The 27,837-nt window shown below is 40.9% G+C and overlaps 1 protein-coding gene and 1 long non-coding RNA gene across 5 annotated transcripts in view; one reads left to right on the forward strand and one right to left on the reverse strand.

The window, feature by feature from the left end:
* zeb2 (zinc finger E-box binding homeobox 2) overlaps positions 1-27,837 on the reverse strand; it is a 130,003-nt gene that overhangs the window by 52,389 nt on the left and 49,777 nt on the right. The window lies entirely within an intron of this gene.
* Positions 10,881-27,759, forward strand: LOC116975516. The gene is made up of 3 exons (XR_004412641.1): positions 10,881-11,403; positions 17,446-17,626; positions 25,596-27,759. It is a non-coding gene; the product is annotated as an uncharacterized LOC116975516 (long non-coding RNA).

Raw genomic sequence — 27,837 nt, forward strand, 5'->3', positions numbered from 1 at the left:
CAAGGTTATTTTGCATTCTTTTTGAGAACTATTTAATGCAGGTTCTTTGTTTGAGAGTACTGTTTAATGTATCTGGGCTACAAAGTCAAAACGCAATGGTCACTACCAAAGTGACGTGATCCAAAATATGGTCTGACCTACCATAAAAATGCACAATTGGAAATAATCGCTTCCTCTGGAAGCCTGGACAAGGTGAATCCCGAAATTGCTATTTCTCAATTGCTGGCAATCATCAAAACAGGTATTAGATTGTCTGAATCATAATATTTCAATAGCAATGCTTTTACATGATCATTTGGACAGCTGTATGAAATAAGTGTGATGAGCCAAACCAGTCAGATTAAAACTGTCATTGGTAGCCAACATTTGTAGAAATTCTCATTATATTGCTCCCCATAGCTGCAAAAAGTTGGCATTTTATTTCATTTGAGGGCCATCCCTTGTCATCGTTGCTTGTGAATAGATACAGTACGTTCCAGAGACCTTGATCAGCAGCCGCTAGGTGAGGAAATCCACCTTTAATGTGGTACGGAGCCAATGGGGTCAAATTAAACTGGCACAATATGCATCCAAAGAGAACAGAAAACCTTTCCGTCACAAAAGCTTCCATTTTAGCCTAGGTCCGCAGATTGGCTTGTCTGCAAATACTACTCAATCTACATGTTTGAGGACTAATTCTTAAATTTTGCAAATTAAACCTATTTTAGGAGGGCAGCATATTGTATTCCGTGGCTGCTTTGAGGATCTTGGCCATTATTTTCAGTACTTACATTTTTGTACCAATGGTACACTAAGAAGATTTTTTTCTGGGTGACATACGCTGAACGGATTAATAGAGAATGGATGCTGGGGCAGGGCTTGCAACCCAGTACTTTTTAAAAGAAAAATAATTGTTTTTTAGAGTGGAAGGAGAAAATGACAAAAAGAGAATCTATTTATAAATTACATACACTTGCAAAAAGAAGTATGAATTAACATCTTGGAAAATATTCATCCTAACCCAACGAGCCTTGTTGTTATTTAATCAGGCATAACAATGTTACACCCATATGAACAGCATCAAACTCCTTCGGTTATGTGACTAAGTGGCCACATTTTATAAGGTACTATCCTACTTGCTGGAGAGAACCATCAAAATCAGGTCTTTGGACCCTTACCAAAATAAATAGTTACATACCAGTTTTTTTTAAAATTCACTTTCCTAAAGACAATGCGCAAAATCAGTGAATAAACACATTTTGATGAGTATCTGCGTCTTGTGCTGTGCTGAACTGTTTCACCAACGTGAACTTTGCGAATTATTAGATAGGAAATAGGAATTCAAGGAGGTCACTGGGCCTTTTCTCTCGGGAGCTAAAAGATCAGAGAAAATAGGATCCAGGTGAAGTCTAGGTCTCTGCCCAGGTTCACTTGAGTTTCATTCAAATGGAAATGAAGTATAAAACACAGCTGTTCCCCTCCTGTGCCAGAATCCTTGTCACCTGAATAGCAACCCCACCAGGTAACAACAAGGTGCAGGAAATGGCTTTTCTTCCCATCCCACCTCCGTGCAATAAGTAAATGACTGCCTGACAAGAAGAGCTATCTTCACAATATCTCCTCAATCTACTAGTTTTTGATCAGGAAGCATGAAAGACTGAATATGCGTGAATGCTTAGGTACCTGAGGTATAGAAAGTAGCAATTAGCCCAGCAGGATAATTGATGTGTAGATTACCCGAGGAACAAATGCTTTGACTTGTTTGTACTTTCTAACACCCCTGGAAGGATTCCCTTTTTCATTATTAATGAACACTTACCTACCTGGTTAAACTGAGGAGAAGCCATGCTGTTCATTCTGCAAAATACTTTGTCAAACAATTCTGTTGTAATCTATTGGAGACAATAGAAACTGCAGTTGCCGGAATCTCAAGCAAAAAAAAACAAACTGCTGGAGGAATTCAGCAGGTCACGTGGGGAAAGCACAAATGACGTTTTGGGCTTGAATCCTTCTTCAGACTGATGGAGTAGGGGGGAAAAGAAAGCCTAGCAAGTGATAGACAGACACAGGAGGTTGGGGAGGGAGGTGGTTGGCAGGCTGACAGATGGATGGAGTAGGTGACAAAGACTCGAGGTGAAAAAGAGACAAAAGGTGGGCAGATAAGGAAAGAAAAGTAGGTGTGAAATGTAAAGCTTGAGGGAGGGATAGTGTTGGAATGGGAGAGGGGGAAAAGGGGGAATAAAAGGAAAATATGGGTCTCAGGGATGGTAGACGAGCTTGTAGAGGAGGGGAAAAGATCAGGGTGACTGGGTTGTAGGAAGGAACTGCAGATGCTGGTTTAAACCAAATATAGACACAAAAGACTGGATAACTCAGTGGGACAGGCAGGATCTCTGGAAAGAAGGAATGGGTGACATTTCAGTCTGAAGAAGGGTCTCGACCCGAAACGTCACCCATTCCTTCTCTCCAGGGTGACTAGGGTGTTGGGAGCTGGGGTTAGAGGGGCCTTATCTGAAATTGAAGAATTCAATGTGAATACCATTGGGTTGTAAGCTATCCAAGCGGAATATGAAGTGCTGCTCAAGGATCCCGACCCAATATATTGTCTCTCCATTCCCTCCACGAATGCTGTCAGACCCATTGAGTTCCTCCAGCTCAAGATTTCAGCATCTGCAGTTTCATGTAGATCATAATAGAACTGTTTGAAATAGTATTTTGCTGCTTTGATCTATTTTTCTTCTATGACAGAAAATGCATAATCATCAACTTTCCCATCCAACCACATACCCTCTCCAAGACCTCTTCCCCTTTTCTCTTAATGTCATAGTCAACTGGTTTTAAATTCTGCCTACCAAGGAGTTTCAGAACGTTCTTACCCTTCTATATAGTTTCACTGGCAGGCTGCTGTTCTCTTAGCTTAGTTTAGAGGTGCAGTAGGAAAACAGGCCGTTTGACTTACCGAGCCCACACTGACCAGTGATCACCCGTTCACACTAGTTCTATGTTATCCCACATTCAAATCCACCCCCTACACACTAGGGGAAATTTTACACTAGGGCCAATTAATGTACAAACCTCCACGTCTTTGGGATATGGGAGGAAACTGAAGCACCTGGAGGAAGCCTGCACGGTCACAGGGAGAACGTGCAAACTCCATGCAGACACATCACCGCGATCAGCATTGAACCCAGGTCTCTGGCGCTGTGAGGCAGCAGCTCTACCAGCTGTGCCACTGTGACAACCTAGTTATTTGATCTGAATTTGATGCATTTAGAAAGTTATAAGGTGGTTTGAGACTTTACTTTCACTACACTACACATGCCAGAGATTGGGAGAAATCCAGTGATACCCATGGAGTTTTCAATATGCTGCTAAGGAAATGGGAAAGCAGTAAGGATGCAGAGTCTTAAGACTGTACGAACGTATTTCACATTCAAAATAAGGTATTCCAAATCCCAGAGCATTCCCATCCCCATCTCAGTTACGTAATGAAAATACTGTTGAATTTACACCAAAAGAGTTTGTTTTTCCAAAATCTATCAAAGGCACTTTAATAAGAAATGGTGCTGCTTAGTGATAAAACATTCCACAGGGAGAAGAGAAGTTGATACGAGTTTATAAATACTTCTAACAAGACAGTTACATTTAGAAGCAGCAAATTAAAGGCCCTGTTGCTTTAAATGTGCGTTTTTTACAATAGTTCAATGTTGATTTGAATAGGTATTAGATCAAAACCCGTACAGATGGTTGCAAGAAGCATTTGAGCCTCTGATAAAGCCGTCTAAACAAAATCTTCTGTGCACACATGTACACAAGGGCTGTTTCATTTTTAACTAACTTGTTATTGAACCTGTCTTGAGGTGGATCCAAACAAGCTGGGCTAAATTCAACTGGTTCCTGTTTGCACGTGTGCACACAGGAGACTCAATTGAGATAAGCTTATCATCTCTCATGCCCTTGCATTTCTCACTGGAAATAATTATTTTTTTAGAGTAGCGTTATCGATATAAATAATGCATGTCACCATCTCAGCCCAAACTTTATTCCACTTTGTTGCAAGTGGATGAATTTGTGATGTTGCTAGAATTCTGGGGGGAAAATAACTGTTGCCACAAAGACCTTTGGGGTGTGGGGCGGGAATGGTGCAGTGGGGGGTGGGGGAAGAGGAGGGGGTGATTGCATAGCGGCTCATATATGACCCGGTCAGGATCTCCAACTGAATTTGTTTTCCTTGTTAAGGGTCTCTTAAGACAAAACTACTTGCAGAGTGTAGAACAGAAATAACTGGCCTGTGTTTCACAGTAATGCTTGCATTGAATTGCACAGCACAAATAAAACACTGGCATTTGAAGAGGTTTTGATGGTCATACATTAGATGTCAGTAGTGTGTTTGGAACAAGGACAGATAAATATTAAACTTAACTCCAGCAACTAAACAGCATATTTCCTGATGTTTTAATTTCACACCAACAACAACATTGGTTCTGTCAAGATATACAATTTAAGCAAGAAATTATTTCCAATAATTGAAGGATCACCAATGTAGCAGAAGCTCAAAGGCCATCATTTGATTACAGAAGTTGTGTAGAATTCTAACTTGTTCTATACTCTGGCAAAGTTTTAAACTGAGCTTTGAGCTCATAGCAGGTCACAATGGAACTAGGTGTATAGTCATGATCCTTTAACAATCAATCACAAACATTTTGTTAGATGATATTAATGATAAAGACCCACTTCTGATGAAAGTTGACACAGTAGAAGCTAACATCAGCTGGTTTCAATGGACTTAGGAGAGATAATTTCTAAAATACCAGATCCAGCCTGTCTCAATCTGGAGAGTTCTCCAAATCCACTGGGTGCACCATTAAAGTATGAACCTTTACATAAACACAGTTAGCGATATCTCAATCTTCCCTTGCAGGTATTGCAAGGGTTAACCTTTCCCTGATCATCAGTGTTTTGACAATTTAAAGTAAGTCAAATATTTGGATAGAAGTGATTACGGGTCCAGAATATTTCAGCTTTTCCCAACATGTCACAAAAGCAAGACTAAATACCCCATTTTTATATTCCCACACCCGCCCTAAGAAAAATACAGTACTTTATTAACGTGCCTGGATATGTCTGGCACGAGGTACATCAGCAGTAAGACATTATTCACCTACTCATCATATAAGATGCAAGCAAACAATTGCTGAAGCTAATTTCTTAATTAGCTGTGCTCTGGCAGTAATGATTGCAGATTGTGTCAACTCAAATCTGTTTGGATTCTGTAAATTGGAGCCCGACAAGCATCCCGTTCCGCCTAAAACCTGATAACTCTCACCCCCCTGTCTTTTGTTTTTCCTTCCAGCCTTCTTCCTGTCGCCATCTCAGTATTTAATCTGACACCGTCAGGCAGCTAGAATGTTTTATTCTTCCTCTCCCCCTCAAAGAGGGAGAAAGAAAGGAAAAACGAAACAGTTACGTGGGTACAGGAGAGCTGGCTGCTTCTTTCAACACAGGAAACCAACAGAAACCTAGTGGCGACTAACAAACGAGAAGAACTCTTTCTCAACAGCTTATCAAGTTTGAAAATGTAACTATTGAAGTTCTGTACAGTTTCTTTACCAAAGTAATCATGCATTTAGCATTTGATGTCTACCAGAAACTGCTTCTGGCTCTAAAGATTATATTCTTCACCTACCCATTCAGTGTTTTGAAACCAAGTATTTTGTCCATCTTCTGCAATTTCACTGATTACTTTGATATTTTGCTAGAAGCTATTTATTTTCACCAAGACAACATGGTGTGATTCATGTTGAATTTTAACACATTTTTAAGTATAAAAGAAAATCCAGAGAGTGTAGGCAACAGATGGGATAGTGTCTCCATAATCCTTTCATGCAAATAAATCTGTGGCTTCTATAACCTGCCCGTGATCGTGAAGTAAAACCCAACAGCTCATAGTGAAAGTAACAGAAAAGGGGCCAATTATGCTATTCATCTAGAACGGAAAAGGGAATGCAAGCAATATGTATTGATGTCCTTTGGTGTGTCAGAACATTTAATTTTTTTTTAATGTAAAAAACTTCAAACACAACAAATACCACACTAAAACTGAAGGTTGAAATTTCAGCTGCACACATAAAGAGTACCAACATTTACTGCTGAAAGGAAAATGGAGTCAAATGTGGGTAAGCAGATATATTTCTAGCTAGCAGCTTCCAAAATCACAATAGCCTGAAGACTGCAATATCTTTTTAGGTGCCATCCCAGTTTCCAATCCCCTCCCTCTACTTTTACCGCCCACCTTCTCACAGATGGGATTAATGCCAAGGCCAAACCCCAGTCCCTTGGAAAAAAAGACACATCCAGCAAAACAGGAGAGTTGAGGTAAAGCCTGTGTCCAATTAGCAAAAAGCAGAATCTATTTCTGAAAGGGAAGATTATTTTTTTTTTAATGTGCGCATGTGACCAACAAGCTGTTTTCATTTCCTGTCAGAAACCCTCGGACATTAAGAAGTTACCTGACTCAGCTTCTTGTACGAATCAAATTTATTTGGAGATAACAGCTAATCATTTGTCACCGTGAAGCAATTCCCTGAAATCTGAGGGAAAACCCATAGCAGCAATCTGCAGTTCTGTCAGATCAGAAGAAATTACATTCTGTGGTGACTAACCTCTGCTCTCTGAGCACCAACAACAGCAGTTGACTCTATCAAAACAGAATATTATGAACCTGTAGCACTGTGAACCAAGGCGAGGCAGCTCATTCCAATAACACCCTCGACCAAAGACCTATAGCCTCATACGCTTGTTTAGCCTCCGTCTCAATTTTCACCACTACATGCTGTTTGTTGCATTTTGCATCCACATAGCTTTGTGCGGATAATTTACATACTAACTGACAAGCATTTTGTCAGCTGAACTCATGCATTTGCCATCTAGAATACTTAGTGTGAAAAGAGGAGGTAGCACTCCTAGTCGAGAAGAGTTCTGTTTTGTGCATGCAACAGAGAATCTGGGAAGGCAGCCATATCACATTTTCCATACTTAATTTCATATTCTCGGCCTCGAAGACAGCGTGATTCCGTTTGCAGCATCGGCTGGGAAAGTACAATATTGCTAGTGTTCAAAACTGAGTTAGCGAGTAAAATTTGTTGTGTCAGTAATTCATTGAGTCAGTGTCATCTACCGCACTCGCAATCATATGTAAGTAATATAAGATATTTAACCTCGTACTGTAAGCAGGAACTTGTTGGACATGTCACTACGATTACAACAAGTTTATAACTGGGTCCAGAATGGAGTAATTTGCTTTATTTGGAATCTTATCTAATAAGACTACGTGTCTGCAGCTTCTTCAGTTCCTTCGTGTAAGTGCAGCGCACATCCATCATGCATATTTGGGGAGGGGAGGAGATAGGTGCTGCTACTTTTAGCCAACAGAAGATAAATGTATGTCACAGGATACTACAAGACGATAAGGCTCAATTCTACCCTCCTCCATTGCTTGGCCCGTTAATTCTTTTCCTATTTTTTCTTTCTAATGTCTTAATGGCAGTACAATTCTTTGATGCATGGAAATTCAAATACATACCAAAGAGAGAATGACAAAAAAGGAATCGAGGGCACAATTCCCAATCAATAGCTTGACATGATCCCATGTATTGACAAAACTGAAATAAATATGACAGTGAACTATTCAGCTAATTACTGTTGTGCTATTACTCATGAGGCTGTATTTCCTGCCAAACCTTACTCCCCATCCCACAACCCCTCCCAACGTAGGATTTTTCTTATGACAAATCCCAAGCATTCTCCTCCTTAGAAAATAATGTTTTGAGAAAGTAAATGTAGGTTCCCCTGGAACGCAGTTAATTTCGGTTAATACTTGGATCAAACTGCACAGTAATCCCCTGTATCAGTTATCACATTTCTTTCTAAGCTGATGCAGGGCTGCCTTGAAACTATGAAGAACGCACATAGCCTTCTTCGAGAGAAAAATAAAATTGCCCACTCTTCTGAAATTTAAGCGGCTCAGGCAAGGAAGATTCCCCAAGAGTGGCCAGAGTTTCTCAGATTTTACTGAATAATGTATGCATACTTTCAGTTTGGCATGATGAAGCGATTTTAGCCTTTACAAACCACAACTCCTCAAGAGGCAGAAGAGAGCCTTGTTCCTGCTTGGTTAAATAATTTAAACAGCAAAGGTGGAAGACCTCTGTACAATTTCCCCCGTTCCTTGGCCAACCACGAGAGAACGTATAGGTGCCAACAAAAGCTAAACCAAACCATAAATCTAGTCCCCCTTGAAATATCTTTTGTCACTTGGAAGCTCAGAGGATTTGTAGAATGGGTAAAATTGGCATGCTATGTCAAGGCCCCTCCAGGCCCTACGTCAGGTCTCAATGCTTGCCAAAGGGAGAATTTGCTTTCCCTCTTACAGATCCACGATGACGTGTTTGCAAAAAGAGCGTGGGACTGCAGCAGAACCCCCTTCAGTCGACAGCTCGGGCGTCGTACAGCTTGAACATTTACAAGTCAAAGAAAACAAACATGCAATGATTTTCCTCCTGAGCCTTAGGCCAGATAAAAATTAGAAAAATGTTGTTTATCGTCAGAGGACCATAAAACAAAATGCAGGCCAGAAGGGAAGAAGAAGAAAACAAACAACCTCGTACCAAAGCAGCAATAAATGACACAGTCACCTAAAATCCTCTTACATGTAGTAGTATGTCTGCAAATCAAAGCAGCTACATATCCTGATCAAATGGGTTTTCTCTGAGCAAGTATGGTGTTACTGAGCTTCTAAATGATTTACACCCACATGATGTTCCAACTCCTGAGACAATATTAAAATCATACACTGAAATCCAAATGTAACTGAGCTTTTCATGATGATTGCATTAAATGGCAACCTGAAGATTAAAGCTGGCCGATTCATATTGTAAAATGCCAAATCTTTCCTGTTCCTTGAGAAATCTAAACCCAACCTTGGAAAGGTGCCAACTTTTGCTTGAACCATTAATGCTGGCACAACAATTTCAGAACTTTGTGTCTGGCTTCGTTCAGTTGAGTGGGGTTTTCTCAAATGTAACTGAAGCAAACTGGTATCTGGACTGCTGCAGGCTGACATTGATCTAGCTTTAGTTAGAACTGCCGAGTGAGATGGAGGGGAAGGGGTGGTGGTGTTAAGGGGCAAGTGTAAGGGGAAGGCTGCAGAGAAATGTCTTGGAATGATGGCATAGACTCTGTGGGCTGAATGGTCTCCTCTTATGCCATAAGGGAAATGTAGAACAATGATGCATCTGTGATATATCCCACAGTAAACATGCCGAAGATAGGCACAAAAAGCTGGAGTGACTCAGCGGGACAGGCAGCATCTCCAGAAAGAAATAATGGGTGACGTTTCAGGTCGAGACCCTTCTTCAGACTGAAAAAGGGTCTCGACCTGAAACGTCACCCACTCTTTCTCTCCAGAGATGCTGCCTGTCCTGCTGTCCCGCTGAGTTACTCCAGCTTTTTGTGTCTATCTTGGGTTTAAACCAGTATCTGCAGTTCCATCCTACACAGTAAACATGCCTTTGGATATCTAAGCAGTGACAACTCATACATGTATTTAGTAGATGATCATATCACAGTCATGATTGTAGAGGTTTACAGCACAGAGGGAGGTCAGGCAGCCTATTGTGCTTGGGCTAGCTATTCTCAAAGAACTCTGGTCAATCCTGCACACCTTCATTTAGGCCAAAGCAATAGATTTCTCACCCTCGACCACCCTTAACATGGTTTATGCAATCGACATTGTCCATCATTACAGGTTAATGATTCCAAATCCAAACAAATGTTAGTAGGAAGTATTTTCCTTGTGTTCTTGCTGTAGCAAATACCATGCAATTGTCTTGTGCTTTTGCTTTCTCAAAGGAGACAAAACTCACGTCTTACTCATCTGAGATGTTTCATTTTCCAAATACTCTCATAGAGTTGAATCCCCACAGTGGACCAGTTCAATATTTGTTCTGTATCAAACCTCCCTCTATTCCAAAGGATTTCCAGGCATAACTGAAGCATCTGAGTTTTCATGTTGTCAAGAGAAAAGAATACAATACAACAGTGAGGGGAAATGTACTTTGTTTTAATCAAGCTTCAAATGTAAGTTCAAATTGACATTGAAATAAAGACGGCAAGTGTTTTGCAGTTAAAATTTGATCCCATATTTCCTGGGAGTGGTTAGCTATCCACACTTGTTGCTCTCCTGTCTGCTAGGAATTTCCTGGATGAAGTCAACCCTGACCTGATAAATAAACTCTTGTGCGGTGCAGCGCCTTCTGACTGGAAATCCCATGGAAATGCTTTAACAGCTGGAAAAGACACACCTCTGGAGGACACTGTCTATCAATGCTATCAAAGAATTTGAATGTTAGTGTGTGTTTCTCACATTGATAATTATTTAAAAAAGTGAATATGTTTGTGAATGTCTTTAATTTAATTTCAAAATTAATTAAAAACAACAAAAGCACCTGGTTTTCTTTGTCAGCTGATTTCTCTACATAACTTCTGGGGAACTTGGGGTGGTGATACTCCATGGCGAGAATCTATGAAGAGTCCCAACATCAGAATAACATCAGTCAGAATAACAGCAACAATCAGCTGTGGGGAATGTCAACATATTACCGCATATTTCCACATGCTTTGACGGGTCCCTAACTTTCCTTCACTTACTGAGGGAAATACCACTGTTACACATGTAAACATCACCCATTTTGCACAAAAGTCCAGGTCATTGCTTAGTGCAATTTCCTGCAAGGGTCAATAGGTAAACGTGGTGCACTGGGCACACTGACTGTACACACACTGGAAGTCTAATCCTTGGTCTGCACTGTCCTGTGTAGGTTCAGCCTAGCTGGCACTGAAGATGCATAACTGACTTCAACTAAACAAGAGGGAAAATATTTGTTCGAGTTCTGTGGCTTAACAAAATAGCTTGTGTAAAAGTTAACCCTGCAACAATAGAACAGGACTATATTTTTCCTTGGCCCCCGTATTTAGGCAAGGCATTGCATAACCCCCTGAACGTCAGCAGTAGAAGAAAAGGCTTGCTTACATAGATAAAGTAATAAAACATCAATAAATTGGACTATCCCTTCATTATCTAAGAGAATAATGCTGGGGTTAAGTATTTTACATGTAGCAACAGTGGATATCAGTTTCCATTGCCTTCCCTCCACCAGCCATTGCAGAGCGCATAACCACCTGGGGGACTGCACTGGCAGCAAATCTCATCCCACAGAGTTGACCAGATGCCAACTACATTGCATCAGCATCAATTTGTTTCGACCCAAAACTGGACAAGGGCAAGGCACACAGCTCACTCCCACCCACTCTCGTTCACAAAGACTTACAATGCACACTGCATTGTTTCAACAGAAAAGCAAGAGGGTAGGTAGGCAATTCAACTTATTTTTATACTTTTCTTTGTCCTGTTGTATTTACGATTGCAGAATAATTAACCCTTGTGCTCCCTGGTATATTTAACAGTTCAATTTCAAAAAGGCTAAATATTTAGCATTGCTGCATGGCATGTAATATTTATGTTTTGAAATAAATAGTTGTAGCCCATTGGAAAAATAAGCCCACTCTTGTTTGACTGAATTCTTTTTAACATTAGTTTCCCTTAAATTTTCGTTCCACTTCTGTCCTTTGAAATAAATTCTCTCGTTGCTGGAGTAAGATCAGATGATTCCCAATAACCAAGCCCAATAATCAGTGTTTGTGTCTTACACCTGATGCTGGGCATCAGTGAACACGCAGTCAGGCCTGATCCTGCTCTCATAGTTTATCCGTCTAAAGGCACTTCCAACAGAAAGTGAAAAGCAAATACAAACAGCAGATGTCGGAAATCTGAAATAAAAACAGAACATGCTGGATATACTCAGCCAGTCAGGATGCATCTGTGGGAAGAGAAGCAGAGCTAACATTTCAGGTTGAACATCCTTTGTCCGAGCTGGGAGGGGACAAAAGAAGATAGTAGAATCAAAGAACTGCAGATGCTTGTTTACAAAAAAAAGGACACAGAGTGCCAGAGTAATTTAGCAGGTCAGGCAGCATCCCTGAAGAACATGGGTAGAAGACAAAAGAAGCCTGTTCTGCTGCAGGGAAGGACTTTGATTAGGATCAAGTGTGAGAACCGTGGTCATTTCCCACCCACCACTCCCATTCCAGGAATTGATGCACCCAGTAAGGAGAGGTGGAGGAGGGCACGTGATGGGGGCGGGAAGGGGGCTAGCTGCTTCTGCTGAAAACAGTTAAATTAACATGCTGTGAATAAAACTTCCTGGCCTGTACAATTCAGGTACTGGCCATCTAAAACGCGCTGAGCTATCAAGGGAGTCATAATGCCTTTCCTTGTGTTACTGTTACTTAAAGGCTACTTTCATTTCATTTCAGTAATATTTGTGCTAAAAGCCTATGCATGAAGATAGCAGCTCAGTTTAAGTGGATGTGACAAATGGGCCTGAAATTCTTGAGCTGAAATTGTACGTGATTTGTGCTAACATGGGGGAAAGACAGATTTTCTTTTGCCTTTTTTGTGTACCTTCTTTTGCCTTGTTCCCTGTGATGGAACCAAGCACTTCCAGATTGTCTATTTTCGATCATCAACCCGATGGGTTACCTTTGTTTCTCTCATGAAGGGGCAAAAACCCATTTCAAACTGCTGGGGTAGCTGGTAGAAAGAGCTGAGGCGAAGGGGTAGGCAAGAGCTGGCAAGTGGCAGGTGAATCCAGGTGGCTAGGATTAATTAATCTATCACTTGCCAGCACATTTACCCCATACCTGCCCAGCTCTTGCTCCATCCTCTTTCTACCAGCTCTATCCCCTCTACTCCAGTCACCAAGAAAGGTCCTACCCAAAACGTTATCAGTTCGAAGCTGCCTGACACGCTAAGTTCCTCCAGCAGTTCTTTTTTTTTTGCTCAAGATTCCAGCACCTGCAGTCATTTGTGTCTCCATTCGTGTAACCTTTCCATGTTGGTGGGAGACTGAGGGTTAGAGGAGAGCAGATCGTATATATGGTCGACTACAGTTAAAATATGATATTTAAAAATAACATAGCCAACACTGGCCTTGGCCTTGTACATTACAGAGCAGGTGATGACAATACCACATGGACAAGAAAGCTTATTTATGTACGGCAGCGGGAGACTCGGCGGCAGTGGGGCCTCACGGTCGATGAGTGTGAAGGGGGAGGGGAAGACAATGGGGACCCGGCATTGGGAGACCGCCGTGAAGAAAAATGGGGACCCAGTGTGGGAGGAGCGCTGTGAGGGACAGTGGGTGAACAAAGGGGGACCCTAGTTGAGAATCCTCTGTCCAGGGGATAAGTCTGTGTTTGTTTGTTCATTTGTTCTGGTGAAGGCGCCAGCCAACAGTTGCTTGTCTTTTTCTTTTTGTTTTCACTTTTAATTTTAAGTTTTTGTTCACCTTGTGTGTTGTGAGGGTCGGCAGACCAATTTCCCTCCAGGGGATGAATAAAGTTTTATCGTATCGCATATACAATATGGGTATAAATGTATGCTCTGTTTAGTGACCAAAGAGAACCTGGTTGTTGTTATGCAGATCCAGGGAACAGTACACACCAATTATCAGCCCTTAAGAATATTGCTCACCATTGCTGAGCATGGTTACAAATTCGGGAAAATTAAAGGAATCAGTGTGATGAATGAAGCATCGGTAATTACAGATGAGTGAAATAAACTGATCTTGAGCAAAGATCTGGCATGCTGAGTGCCCTTGCACAATGGAACTGCTTTGAAACTTAAGCCTAATCGAGAATGAAAAATGCATCAACCAAATCTTTCCTTATTGCACATGATAGTGAACGGTAATCGGAATAATGGTGTGGAGGAGTCCAAATCCGGGACATGAAAGGATAATTTTCCTATTTCCAGTAGGGTATCCTAGTTGGTGGAAGTATATGTCAGCCAATCACCAAAATAGGATCATTCAACCAGCAATGACAATCTCCACTTCACAGAAGTTACCCACTTTGCCACTATTCTTTAAATATATGTCATTAGTTAAATAGATCAGAGGCACAACATAAACATATTACACACATGTCTATTGGGAATGAGCATTCTAATTTCAAAATGCATTTTCAGTTTAGCTCAATAAGGCAGCTAGTTGAAAACGGTATCATGATCTGCTTTATCATACGATACGCTTTACCACTGCCAGTGTAGACTTCCAGAGCTGTAGGTAATTGACACACAGTTCAGCAGTATTTCAGCACCACACCCTACACAATTCAAAAGGCAATGAGCCAGCAAGGTTCAAGTAAAATAATCTTTGGCATTGAACTAGGTGCATTGCAGTTAGACATAGATACAGATAGCAGGTCTTGCATAACATCCTAAAAGTAGTCACTTGACAGCTCCACCGACCACCTGGGCAAGATCTTTAAATAGGAACGCATATGCCAGCAGATCAGGTGTACCACAAACATGATCTATACAAAGAACATCAATAAGTGCAACCACAATACCCGTGTGCAAATGCTTGTCTGGTATGGTCACACAACCTCGCAGGATAAGATACGGCTGGAGAGAATAGTGCGCCGAGCTTCTAAGATCATCGGTTGCAGCAGACTTCCCTCAGTGACATCACTTTACTCAACAAGACTCACCAGAAAGGCCAAAATAATCATAGCAGACCACTTTCACCCGGCACATTACCTCTTTAATCTCCTCCCATCAGGAAGGAGATATAGAAGCATTAAAAGTAAAACATCTCGCTTCAGAGACAGCACCTACCTCCAAGCCATCAGATATTTGAATTTGCACTAATCACTCTGCACTTTCTTTTGCACTTGCACTTACGCTTAACATGACGCTGCTGGGTACTGTCCTTCCTGTATATATTGTCCTTCGTACGGTATTGTCTGTATTATTTATTGTGGTGTATGTGGTGGTTGTATTGTACTGTATTGTATCTGTCTGAGAGCGAACCAAGACACATTCCTATCAACTTGTTGACATGGCAATAAACTTCTTGAATCTTGAATCTTGAATCTTGAGGGGCTGTCCCACTGCAACGACCTAATCTGCGAGTTTAGAAGAGTTTGCTCTCGACTCAAGCTCGCAGCATGGTCCACACGTGATCCTAGGAGGTCCTATGAGGTCACTGGAACTCTCCTTCATGCTCAAGGGAAGTTCCCGCATACTCGCGGCCTCAGCTTGGTCGAGGAAAATGTTTCAGCATGTTGAAACATTTTCCGCAAGTAAAAATTGGTCGGCATGGTTGTTTTGAACGTAGTGCAGTGGAGTGGGGTTGCTATAGAAATTAGGTGCAGGAGTAGGCCATTCGGCCCTTCGAGCCTGCACCGCCATTCAATATGATCATGGCTGATCATGATGCATTATTTATGTACGGCAGCGGGAGTTATAGTTATAGTTATAGGCAGTCTAGGGCAGCCGTAGGCGATCTCCTTCACTGACCGGGCATTTTAATTGGCTCATTGGAGTTTTCAGGACCAAGGAAAATCGGCCAGTAATGTTAAATGCCCGCTAAACTTTATTAAAAGTTGTCTGGCTTCTTAAAAGTGTCTCCACTCCTTCTACCCCCTTCTCTCCCCTTCTCTCTCTCTCCCCACCGGGCTTACCGTACACTGTGCAGCCGACTTTTACCTTCCTCTTTATCGCGGGTGTGAATTTCAGACAGCGCTCCCCCGCTTTCCCTGGCCCCCGCCTTTGCGATGTGTTTGTGTGTGTGTGTGTGTGTGTGTTTGTATGTGTGCGGTCGGTCGATCCAGCTCGCGGTTTCATTGCTGACGGTCGATCCAGCTCGAGGTTTTTCAGGCGAGTGCCCTCGAGCTTGAAGGTCGAAGACAGTTGCTGAAAGGTCGCGCCAGTGGGACAGGCCCTTTACCCTCAGTACAGAATTTAATAAAATTCATTCACTTTCACTCTTAGTGTCACCTTTTTCAAACAGAACGCAACATTTACTTAAAAGTATTGCCTCTGCTCTGCTGTAAAATGCAATTATGTGTTAAAATACATACAAAGACAATGCGTATAGAGCATCTTTCATGATCTCACAACATAGCAGTTCCTTATGTTCTGCAAAATACCTTTAAAGTGTCATCTCTACCATGCTGTAGAAAGTGTGGCAGGCAAATAACCCCACTAGTCCCCACAAATAGCAATGCCACAATGACCACATACCCTGCTTTAAGGATGTAGACTTGAAGGATAAATATTGGCCAGGTTAACTGCCATGCTCCTTATGGAAATAGCATGGAGGCATCATCTCATGTCCACTCTAGAAGCCAGATGGGACCCTAGTTTATGTATGCATCTGAAACACAGCACTATCTCTGCATTGCACTGGACTGTTGGATTAGTTCTCTGCGCTCAAGTCACAAGAGTATGATTTAAACAATTGAGTTTCTGACTCAGAACTCAGAGAGCTATCACCAGCCATGTTTCCCACTGAGCATAATATGCCCAGTGACTGTTACTATTTTTACTATACCATTGAAGGGCAGCAGCTTAGATTGGTGGGCTATAAAACCTATACCATCAGAAATGCATTGAACATGAATATTTTCCCAGAGCATTAAATCTCCGTAAAACTCACATTGCCTTTCAATACGATCAAAATCCACATGTAACGTTATAGTTAAAAGTAAATGAGACTGATTGATGAGCAATTGTCGTTATTGTTGATATCCCACTTTTGCATCCACTTCCACACTAGGGGACACAAAAATGCTGGAGACACTCAGCGGGTGCAGCAGCATCTATGGAGCGAAGGAGATAGGCAACGTTTCGGGCTGAAACCCTTCTTTGTCTACTCCACACTAGGGGAAATTTGCTGAAGCAAATGAAGCAACAAACTCACACATCTTTGGGCGTGGGTGGAAACCGGAGCAAATGGAGGAAACCCCACATGGTCACGGTGAGAAGGTGCAAGCTCCACACTGACAGAACACAGGTCAAGATCAAATCTGGGTCTCTGTTGCTGTGGGCAGCAACTCTACTAGCAAGTGTCATTCTCATGCCCCATTCTGAATGCAGCAACCTACTGGGTACTTCAACAACAATAACTTTGAAATTGTCCCGTTCAAACTGATTTTAAAAAGCCAGCTATAAAAGAGAAAAGTGTCTATTTGCATATTGATTGATTTTAACGCAGAATGGAGTAAATATCCATCACGATAAATTTAACAAACTCCGGTAGTCAAAAAACTTTTCAAAGTAACACTTTTTATAAGACGAGACTTGTCAGGGCTATGGTAAAAGCAGAGGAATCACTCCCCTGCCTATTACCTTGTATTTCCACCATTCCACCACAACTTCTGCGACAAAATGGTGGTGGCAGGTACTTCAGTGTAGAAGTTTATTTTTACTATAATTGTTCTTGCTTGATAAAGTGCATGGCAAGACTTTCATTTCTACTGTTTTATGAACCAACTGATAAGGTCTTCGATCTCAGCATGTCAGGGGGCCATAGAAGCACCATTTGTGACAGTATTAATGGACTTGTCAAGACCAAAGGCCACGATACCAAGAATCAACAGGAGCTGAATCTGTCCGAATCTGTCTCTTTCACGAATTGGTGACTGTTTTCGTGGTACAGGAGCAGCACTCTCTGCCACTTGAGTAAGTGAGATGATTTAGTTGTTCGCCATAATGAGAAACAATGATTCCATGCAGCGGTATCTCAGACGTCCAATAACCCACATTATAACAAGTAACAATCAGGAGACACTTCTATTTGAAAGTCTTGAGTACACATTGTACTAAAACAACATATCACTTTTCACTTACAGGAATGCACTGATAAAATGTATTCTGGTGAACATTAGTGATGGGTATCTATTAAACTAAGGAAGTTGTGGTTGGAAACGGCCGCGCAAATGCTAAATTGCAGGCTTAGGAAATGCTAGGGGAGACTCAAGGGGGAAGGAGATGGGCTGGAGGGGCAGGAACAAGAGGTAAGGTGAAAATCTTTTGCTACTGGCATCTAGCTTATAATGATTCCAATCTTCAAACACTAAATAGGAGTAAAGAGCTGTTTGACTGTCTGGATCTGAACGTGAAGATTGCGATGGGCTTCCAGAAAAGCTGAATAAATATACAAGAGCTGAGATGATTTTACTAATTTAATTTATGAAAAATCATTGAGAAAGATATGGTCCTTGGGTAGTAAGAGGTAAATCTGTAAATAGCAGTAGCAAAATGTTGCACTTTATTTACAAATTTTGTTTCTATTAAACCAAATTGCGGTGGGAGAGAACAATGCTAGCATACTACTATATTGCACGTTTAGTGCTAATAATCACCAGGGAGCTTAATAATGTTTTTTTAGTTCTTAACTTCAACATCAACTCATTGAATCATACAGCACAGAAACATATATGTTCCCCCTGTGACCACGTGGGTTTTCTCCAGGTGCTCTGGATTCATAAGATTTGCAGGTTTGTAAGTTAATTGGCTTCTGTAAATTGTCCCTAGTGTATGGGATAGAACATTAGTCACCCAAGGTGTGATTTCCTGCTTAGTGACATCTTTCCTATAGCACAGGGGTCTCCGAACTATAGCCCGCGGGCCATATACGGCCCGCCATGAGATTTTATCCGACCCGCAGCAAGCTCTTAACACGTTCCGTGTGGCGGGCTATTTAGCGGGTTCTGTGGTAGCACGGGAACGTACACATCAGTTTGCCGTAGGCTATCAAGTAGAGGGTTTGTGTTCAGCTGCTGACAGGTTACCGTCGATGGCCCCGGGGAGACAATGAAGATCGGCAAGTGTGTGTGTGTGTGTGTGTGTGTGTGTGTGTGTGTGTGTGTGTGTGTGCGCGTGTGAGTGTGTGCGTGTGTGCGTGAATGTGTGTGTGTGAGTGTGTGTGTGTGTGTGTGTGTGTGTGTGTGTGTGTGTGTGTGAGTGTGTGTGAGTGTGTGTGTGTGTGTGAGTGTGTGTGTGTGTGTGTGTGTGTGTGTGTGTGTGTGTGAGTGTGTGTGTGTGTGTGTGTGTGTGTGTGTGTGTGTGTGTGTGTGTGTGTGAGTGTGAGTGTGTGTGAGTGTGTGTGTGTGTGTGTGTGAGTGTGTGTGAGTGTGTGTGTGTGTGTGTGTGTGTGTGTGTGTGTGTGTGTGTGTGTGTGTGTGTGTGTGTGTGTGAGTGTGTGTGTGTGTGTGTGTGTGTGTGTGTGTGTGTGTGTGTGTGTGTGTGTGTGAGTGTGTGTGTGTGTGTGTGTGTGTGAGTGTGTGTGTGTGTGTGTGAGTGTGTGTGTGTGTGTGTGTGTGTGTGTGTGAGTGTGTGTGTGTGTGCGTGTACGGCCTACAACAATATGCCAAATATATAATGTGGCCCTCATGCTGAAAAGTTTGGAGGCCCCTGCTATAGCAGAATAACCAAAACTGAAAACAATACTCCAAGTGTGGTCTCAACAACGTCTTGCACAACTGTACCACAACTTCTATACTCAATTCCCTGACTGATGAAGGCCAGTATGCCAAAAGCCTTCTTCATCACCCTTTCTTCCTGTGACACCACTTTCAGGGAACTACATACTTGTACTCCTGGATCCCTCTGATCTTCAACAGTTTCCAATGGCCTACATTTACCGTGAATGTCCTGACCGGCTTTGGATTCGCAAAATTCACCTCAGACATCTGAATTAAACTCCATTTGGCATTCCTCAGTTCACTTGCCAAGCTAATCAACAACCCACTTGTTGATAGCCATCTTCACTGTCTCCGATATCACTTATTTTAATGTCATCGACAAACTTACCAATCATGCCTTGTACATTCTCATATACTTAATTAGTAGGAAGATAGTTCTCACTCTTCAAAGGCAGAAGGTTTAGTACTGCCTCACTGTAAATCCTGTCTGATGCAGGACAGTCAGTAGTTGCCCCATTTACATGCTTTTCAACATGCAAATCAGCATCTGTCGAATACATCCAGCTATGCTGTGCTTTTATATGACTCTCAAGGACAGTCTTATGAGGAGGGCCTCAAACACTTGTAATTATGGAAACTATAAAAGTTTTAAAGGACCACTGCTGTCTGTTTGGTGAGTAAAAGGAAAGAGCACATTCCACTCTTGGAGTTTGCTGGAACAAGTTTGTTTGTGCACATCCCTGTTAGTCCTTCATATAGTAGCCTGGAGTTGCTTGGGGGGGAAATAACCCTTATTTTGTTGATTTACTTTGAAAGTAAAGGAGAAAATAGGGTGTTAAGATGCAGATTTTCCTGATCCAACATAGCTAAAGACCACACAAGTTAATTCTTATACCCCGCTGAGCTAACTGGGAACAAAGTGAGTTTATTCCAATTAACAATCATCAAATGACTGAAGTTTGGGTTTAGCACAAAAACATTATTGGCCTCAAAGGTCCACTAGCTTAGATCATATCCATGTCTATCAATCAACTTTTAACAGTGTGATTGTTGAATGATAATATAGTGTTAGAAAAAACAGGAAAGATGCTAAACAAAGAGCATACAATCGAGCATACAACAGGCAGATTGGTGTCTCCTTTTTGAAGTGAGTTATGTTGCAAATATTTTATTAAAATTGCATTAATGGTTATGTAAGAAATCCAAGGGGAACCAGCAATTCCATTACAGTCTTTACGTATTTAAGGCACTAAGGTTTTGGAACATTCCTGCCAACATTACAGTGGGATCACGGAGAGTTTGTCTGTGCTTCTTACCAGATGACTCCTGTATCTCGCTAACCCTGTCCATTCTCTCTCTCCATGTCTCTCCTTCCATTTAGCAACAGCAAAGTAGTCTAGTTGGCATAATTAAGGATTTAAATATCTAGGTGATTTTGGTTTTGTACTATGATCACTGAGGCCATGTTAAGATCTACACATAGCCTCCAGGCGGAAATGGAAGTAAGACCAGATACCTCAACCCATTATATTAGTAAGACAGAAGTGATCAGTAATGTCATTTATTGATGGCAGTATTAGAATATTGTTGTGTAGTGTACTGTGGACTTAATGATGACAGTTTCTGTATTGAGTTCTAGGCTTAGATACTCCAGAACTATGATCATAACTCATTTGCTAAAAGAAAATAAATATTTAGAACAAGATAGGAAATCAGGCTTTTAAAAGGCAATTGAAATCAAAATAGGAAATACATTTATTTATAGAAAATTTGATTGTATGTGACTCCTTATTAAAAGGAAAAGCCACCTAATATGAACCTATATATGTTTTATGTGTTCTATATGTGTTTATATAATGTACTATACCCTGTTTCAGTTGTCTGTAAATGAGATATACGTCTTGGAAGACTCCAGGATCACCACTGAGCTACTTCAGAAGATGGCAGTCAGGTTATTGCAATTGTCAATTAAAGGCAAATTAACCACAATTCAGGTTCCTGTTAGAAAATGCATGCGTGCTTGTGAGTGAGTGAACAATATTGGTTTCAGTCATAATGCCCCAAATAAAAAGTGTGTCCCAAAGCCCACGCATTACTGAAGCAGGTTATCATTGAAGTAATTGGAAAGCACAAAGTTACATCTTCACATGTCTGTACTTATAGAAGATAAAGTAAATGAATGGTTATAGTGATTATTTAAAAAAACACTTTTGTGGAGAATAGCATTTTTTTTTAAACTGAATTTGTTGATGTTTATAGTAACTCAAAGAGTGAAAAATAACATTGCTTAGAACTAAAGCTTTTTTTCTGTATTTTCCGGGGATACAGTTAAACGGAGTTACAGTAAAGTATAATGTAATACAAATCTTTTTTTAAATGAACATAGGAATTGTTAGTAAATAATTGCAGTTTGTGTTAAACTGAATATGCAGGCAAACTATTGCCACTTTACAATATGCAACAATGGTGTACCAGTGAAGAGTGTGGGTGATCAATTGCATATTATTTGTTTCATTCTTAAAATGCTTTGTTTTTCTTGACAGCAACAGTTTTTCCTTAGACATGGGTCAGCAATGATGTGTGTTTCTTTATTGCAGCACCAAGGATGCTTCCAAGTTATTCTGTTGCTGCCCTTCAAATGTATCAAAAACAGAATGAGGCAACTCATCTATTTCATGTTGTACATTTTATTACAAATGTGTAATAACAATTGCTGGGGGAAAAAAAACCAAGGCAGAAATCGTGTCTTGTGGTTTAACCATTTTCTAAGCCATCCACTTTTCTCTTGTGTATCATTATGATATAAATATGCTTGCCAATTAAATTATCGCTTTGTAATCTCTTCCAGGTACGCCTTGTTCTTTACTCGATTTTAAAGTGTAAGAAAGGAAAGATTTGCCTGATATCTAAATGTGCATAGTTCGTGAAGCTACATTTTTATAAGGAAATTCTTTCCCGAAAGACCGATTTTACCAGCAGATCATGAACTTGCAAACAAGTATCCCTTCATAGGCATATTTCAGAGTTCCACAAAATGGCTGTAATGAAATGAACAGTGTAGTTTACAGCTTTTAAAATCCTCTGTACTTTGCCACACTAATGCAGAGCAAGAGGGTGTTTTTCAATTTACATTACCATAAGTATTTCTAAATGTTGCTCCGCCTTATAACATAAACGTAGAATAATCGCAAAATATGCACCGAATAACTTGCTTGTTTTGTCAATTGAGGAGGTACATGCACGTTATATGTAGGAAGGAACTGCAGATGTTGGTTTAAATCGAAGATAGGCACAAAAAGCTGGAGTAACTCAGCAGGACAGGCAGCATCTCTGTAGAGAAGGAATGGGTGACGGTTCAGGTCGACCCAAAACATCGCCCATTCCTTCTCTCCAGAGATACTGCCTGTCCCGCTGAGTTACTCCAGCTTTTTGTGTCAATCCATGCACGTTAATATGTTTAATTGTTAATTTGGCCTTTCGCCATTAAAATCCATGCAGCATTATCAACCTCCTAGGTATCAATAGATCTGTAATGGTGCAACCTTGACACATAGACAGAGCTTCCTAAAATATGCATAAAATCTTAAATTGCTTTGCTACTGCATTATTGACAGACCAGAAGCTCAAAAAATTTGCTGTACCTGCAGTGGCTGTGTTAAATTTCAATTGGACATCGGGTGCCAACCCTTTCCACAAACAAAACTTTCAAGTGGCTATTGAGAAGCCTTAATGGGCCAATCAACTATTTACCTTTTGATAAGGTAAAATCAGCAATTGAGATAGAGCAGCGATAAGCCAAAGTAAATATGTACAGAGCTCACTGTTTTCCAGCCTTCTGTGCTCACATGCGCACACCTATAGTAGGACAGATGTATGCTTAACACATATGACCTGAGACAGGCCTGCAGCCATAACTAGATGATTTCTCACTCACATACCGATTGCGGCAGCTTTCTGAGGTGAAAGAAACTGACAGCGCAAACTCTCCAGGGCAGAACTTTCCAGTCAAGTGGATCAACGTACTGAAAATCGCTTATGAATAGTCATTACTCCTTCATTACAACCCCTCACAACTCAGTTCTTTTTTTGCAACCAAAATGCCTTTTGTCATCTTCACAAGGTGCATCAGTTAATTGCCGATTGACTTTCTTTTAAACACATGACAACATGTCACAAAGCAAAAATGTAGAATGTAGCTTCAGGCATTCCTTTTAACTCCTTGATGACCACATTCCTGCACATTAGCTTCAATATTTCAAAAGTAAATTTACACTTAAAAAACCTCCATATTATTTCATAGGCTTTGGTTACTTCTAGGCATTCAACAGCTGTAGAATTAGAGAAAATTGGTAACTTTCAGAGGTATTGTTAAATATTGTTCTTACTGACAGGCACCAAATCATAACATTGGTGAATAACTACAGAATCATATACCCTTTTCTATTTACAGATGCATGATTCTATTCAGAGAACCATCATGGCAATCTTTTATCGTTATGATTTTTGCACAGGTAAAGTTAAAAGGACATGAAAGTTTGTGTTAAACTAACCTACTGAGCAGTTTAGAAAGTAGCTTTTGGATAGGTGAGAATGCAGTTCACTATCTGCTGCTAAAGCTTTTACAGCATGTGTAGGTTGAAAAATAATCTGCTCAGTTCTACATGAAGAGATTCCGTGCAAATACTGGACATATATGGGTTTGAAAACTTACATTAAGGAATTGATTGAACTAGCCATTCAATCATCATGGATACAAGCTCACTGGCACACCACATGTAGGTTGCGATCTGAAACCTATATGCCTTAGAGATGTGTAATGAGGTGGAGATGGGTAGATAAGGATGGAAACAGTGAGCACTTACTTAAAGGGGGTGCGTTTGCTTGTGATAGGGTAAATTGCAATGCACAAGATATTGAAACAAGATAAGTAAGCATACCATCTTTGTTAGAGAGCTTGAGCCATGAACCAGTAAAAATACTTAATTCCATATTATGGAATTTTCATTTACCAGTCCATGCTAACTGCCTATCCACATCTAAATGTAAAAATATTGCTCTGATGAGGTATTTAGTTTTGGAGTAAAATGGCATTGATACGGCCATTCTGGAAAATATTGGAAAAATTAACTTGAGTTCATACTATTCAGATAGGGGAGTTATCCCTGTCCTGAGAAAACAGACCCAAATATTACTGGCCCACACATTTATCTAAAGCATTAATGATGTGCCAGCAGGTACCAGTGCGTACTGTGAGTAGGGAACAATCAGTATGAAGCAGACTTGCTAATCTCTAACAATAACAGATCTTCTGAAAGAAACAACAGTGAGCCACTGTTCTTCTGAATCCTTCTCCTCAAACAGCTCAGTCTTCCAACCTATTTTTCTCCCACTCTGCACCCACCCAGCCCCCCTCCCCAACATACAGAGAGCTATTCATTCACGCATACTGTTGCACACATATACATACATATGTGCACCCAGTCAGACATAAACACACACACACAAATATGTGTGCTTATGCACACCAACAAGCAGGACTGACAATTATGCTTGACAAACTTTCATTTGTCAAATCCAATTTGAAGTTCCATTTCAACATCCTGTGCAAACAACCAGCTTCTGACACAATAAATGATTTCCTTTCCTCCCCCACTCACTTTCTCCCTGAAGCTGCTGCAACCTTCAGTCACATTGGTCACTTTCCTATTCTACTGGTTGAGCTTCTGAGGTTAGTTAGCATCGTAACTAAGTCAATACTGCTCTAATATGGTGATTACACTTATGCGATTGCTTGGTAAGATCTACTGGTTGGTTTCCCTCACAACCCGGGACTATTGGGTCAATGCCTTGGCCCTTGTTGCCACTATAACCCCTTTTGCACCGATGAGAGATCAGAACCTGTAAGATTCCCCAAAAGGTAAAAGAATGTATCTGCTGGAAAAATGAAACAAAATCTTAACATGCTTGAAAATATTCAGCAGATCTGCTGGCATCTGTGGAGAGAGAAACAGAATCAATGTTTTAGATTAATAGGTGGGGTACCAATTCAGATCGACAACCCTTCAAGATATTGCCAGTCTCAACTGCCCCATTACTTGCACATTCACTGATTTTATCCCCAGCGCTTAGCTGAGATGATTTTACAGTGCCATTTAGCTTTGAACGCTGAATTTCTGTTTTCACAGTTATTTTCTTTGACAGAAGATCTTTCTTTTCTTTCACAGCAGTATTGCCTAAAATGAAAAGTACAAAGACTCCAAGAATTAAAGATCACTGTTGAACGATGGAGAAAATATATTGACTCCTACAGCACCAGTGATAGTGTTAAAGTCGTGCTTTACAAAGTGGGCTTACAAAGACATGCTACTTTCCTTAACATTTAAAAAAATCATCTTGAGAAATTAAAGTCATGGAGCAACTCACAGGATAACTCACAGCAACTCACAGATGAAAACTCTTTTTCTTTCGGCTTAGCTTTTGACTGCTCACACCAGCTTTCATTACCCTAGAAGTCGGGAATCTCAGCAATGCACAGAACAATTATTCTATAACAGGGCAGTGATGAGGACCGGGGTGCTGAAGGTGGGCGGTGTAGCATAATGGAGCCACTGTGGTACTATATGCACTTATTGTGGAGCCTGAGCTTGCCAAAGTGTAAATGCCTGCCTTTCTTCCAAGCACAGAAGCTAGATTATACAATCACAAAACTCAATAAGAAGGTCAGTCTAACGGGGTGATTGGTAGCGACGGAAGCTGGCACAGCCACGGCACTGAACACTGAGGTTACTCTGTGGCATGTACTGCAGGTGTGCCGTCATCAACTCAATACCAATCACTAATGAGCCCAGCAAAGAGAATGGATCATTTCCTGCCCATTCTCAGAGAGTAGAGCGTGCAGTTTTTTATTTTCGTTCATGTTGTTTTATCTTCCCCCCCCCTCCCAAATGCACTTGCAGCTTGTTGGAATTGAGTGAAAGATCATGCCTGACACTTTTGTTCAGTGCTAAAGGAATTGCTGTACCGTTAGAGGGGCTGTCTTACAGTACAGACATCAAACAGAATACCCCAACTGCCCTCTCAGGTGCAGGTTAAAAATCCTACCTGTGGTATTTTGAAGTTGCGAAGTGGGTTCTCTCTGGCCACCATTTATCCCTCAACCACCAATGCTGAAAAATGACCTATTGATCTGAGCATTATCTCATTGCATTTAATGGGAACTCCAATCTGTAATTTGGCTGCTGGGTTTCTACATGTCCAAAGTACTTCATAGACTGTAAAGTGCTTTGGCAAGGCCTGAGCTCATTAAAGCAGCCTCACAACTGTCTGTTCTTTCCAATTACTTTCTTTTCAGATTTGCCTTTTTAATTTCTGTTTCCCTATCCCAGGATATATTCGTGGCAACCAGGAGTCCACAACATAGTCCGAGGCTGTCACCAACTTTTCCATTGCCACTGTTTGTTTAATTTCCAGCTTATCATCGTTTCCTTGTCAATAGATGGTGGACCTTTCTCGTTTGAAAACATTTCCAATACTTTTTATTTCCATTTTCCTGTCACTTTTTGACTGACAGATGGGTGTGGTCTCTGAACTGCCTCCTGAAGAAATGACATGAGCATCCTTTGTCCCTCATCCACCAGCAACAAAGTAACCAACAAAAAATAGTTTAGTTAGTACTTCCTGCATATCTTTAAGATAATGAACTAGAGATAATGCTACTGCACTTCTGAAAATCTGTATGAAGTTTTACTGTGAATTGGCTTCAAGAAGAACCAATGGATCAGATCAAAACTCAACAATTCAGTTGTGTATAATGGTGAACAAATAATGGGAGCAACGCATTCCCTAAAAACATCTCTGTCCATGATAATAGAGAAGTTGAGTGAGTAGAAAGGATGTGGCTGAATTAGTTGCAATTATCTCAAATATGGATATGGTGGAAGCTAAATTACTAGATTAGTAATTCATAAACCTAACAATCTAAAGATTTGAGTTCAAATCCCACCATGGGAGCTGTGGAATTTGAATTCATTTATTAACCTGGAATTTAAAAAAAACTGGCAATATCTAGTTTACAGATAATCAAGACCAAAACAACCGGATTGTATTAAAACTCATCTGGTTTAATGGTGTCATTCATGAAGAAAATCTGCCATCTTTATCCAAACTGGTCTATATGTCAGTCCAGACACACCCCATGTGGTTGACCTAAGCACCTTCTATCTTCTCAAGTGGTGATTAGGGATTGGGAATAAATGCTGGCCAAACTGAATCCAGAAGAAGTGACTGTGCAATTTTCTGCCTCAGAGGCCAGTTCTCTGGTCACTTTCAAGGGAGAGCTAGATAGGGCTCTTAAAGATAGCAGAGTCAGGGGATATGGGGAGAAGGCAGGAACGGGATACTGATTGGGGATGATCAGCCATGATCAGATTGAATGGCGGTGCTGGCTCGAAGGGCCGAATGGCCTAC

The sequence above is a fragment of the Amblyraja radiata genome, chromosome 7 (genome assembly GCF_010909765.2).
Source record: "Amblyraja radiata isolate CabotCenter1 chromosome 7, sAmbRad1.1.pri, whole genome shotgun sequence".
NCBI lineage: Eukaryota > Metazoa > Chordata > Chondrichthyes > Rajiformes > Rajidae > Amblyraja > Amblyraja radiata.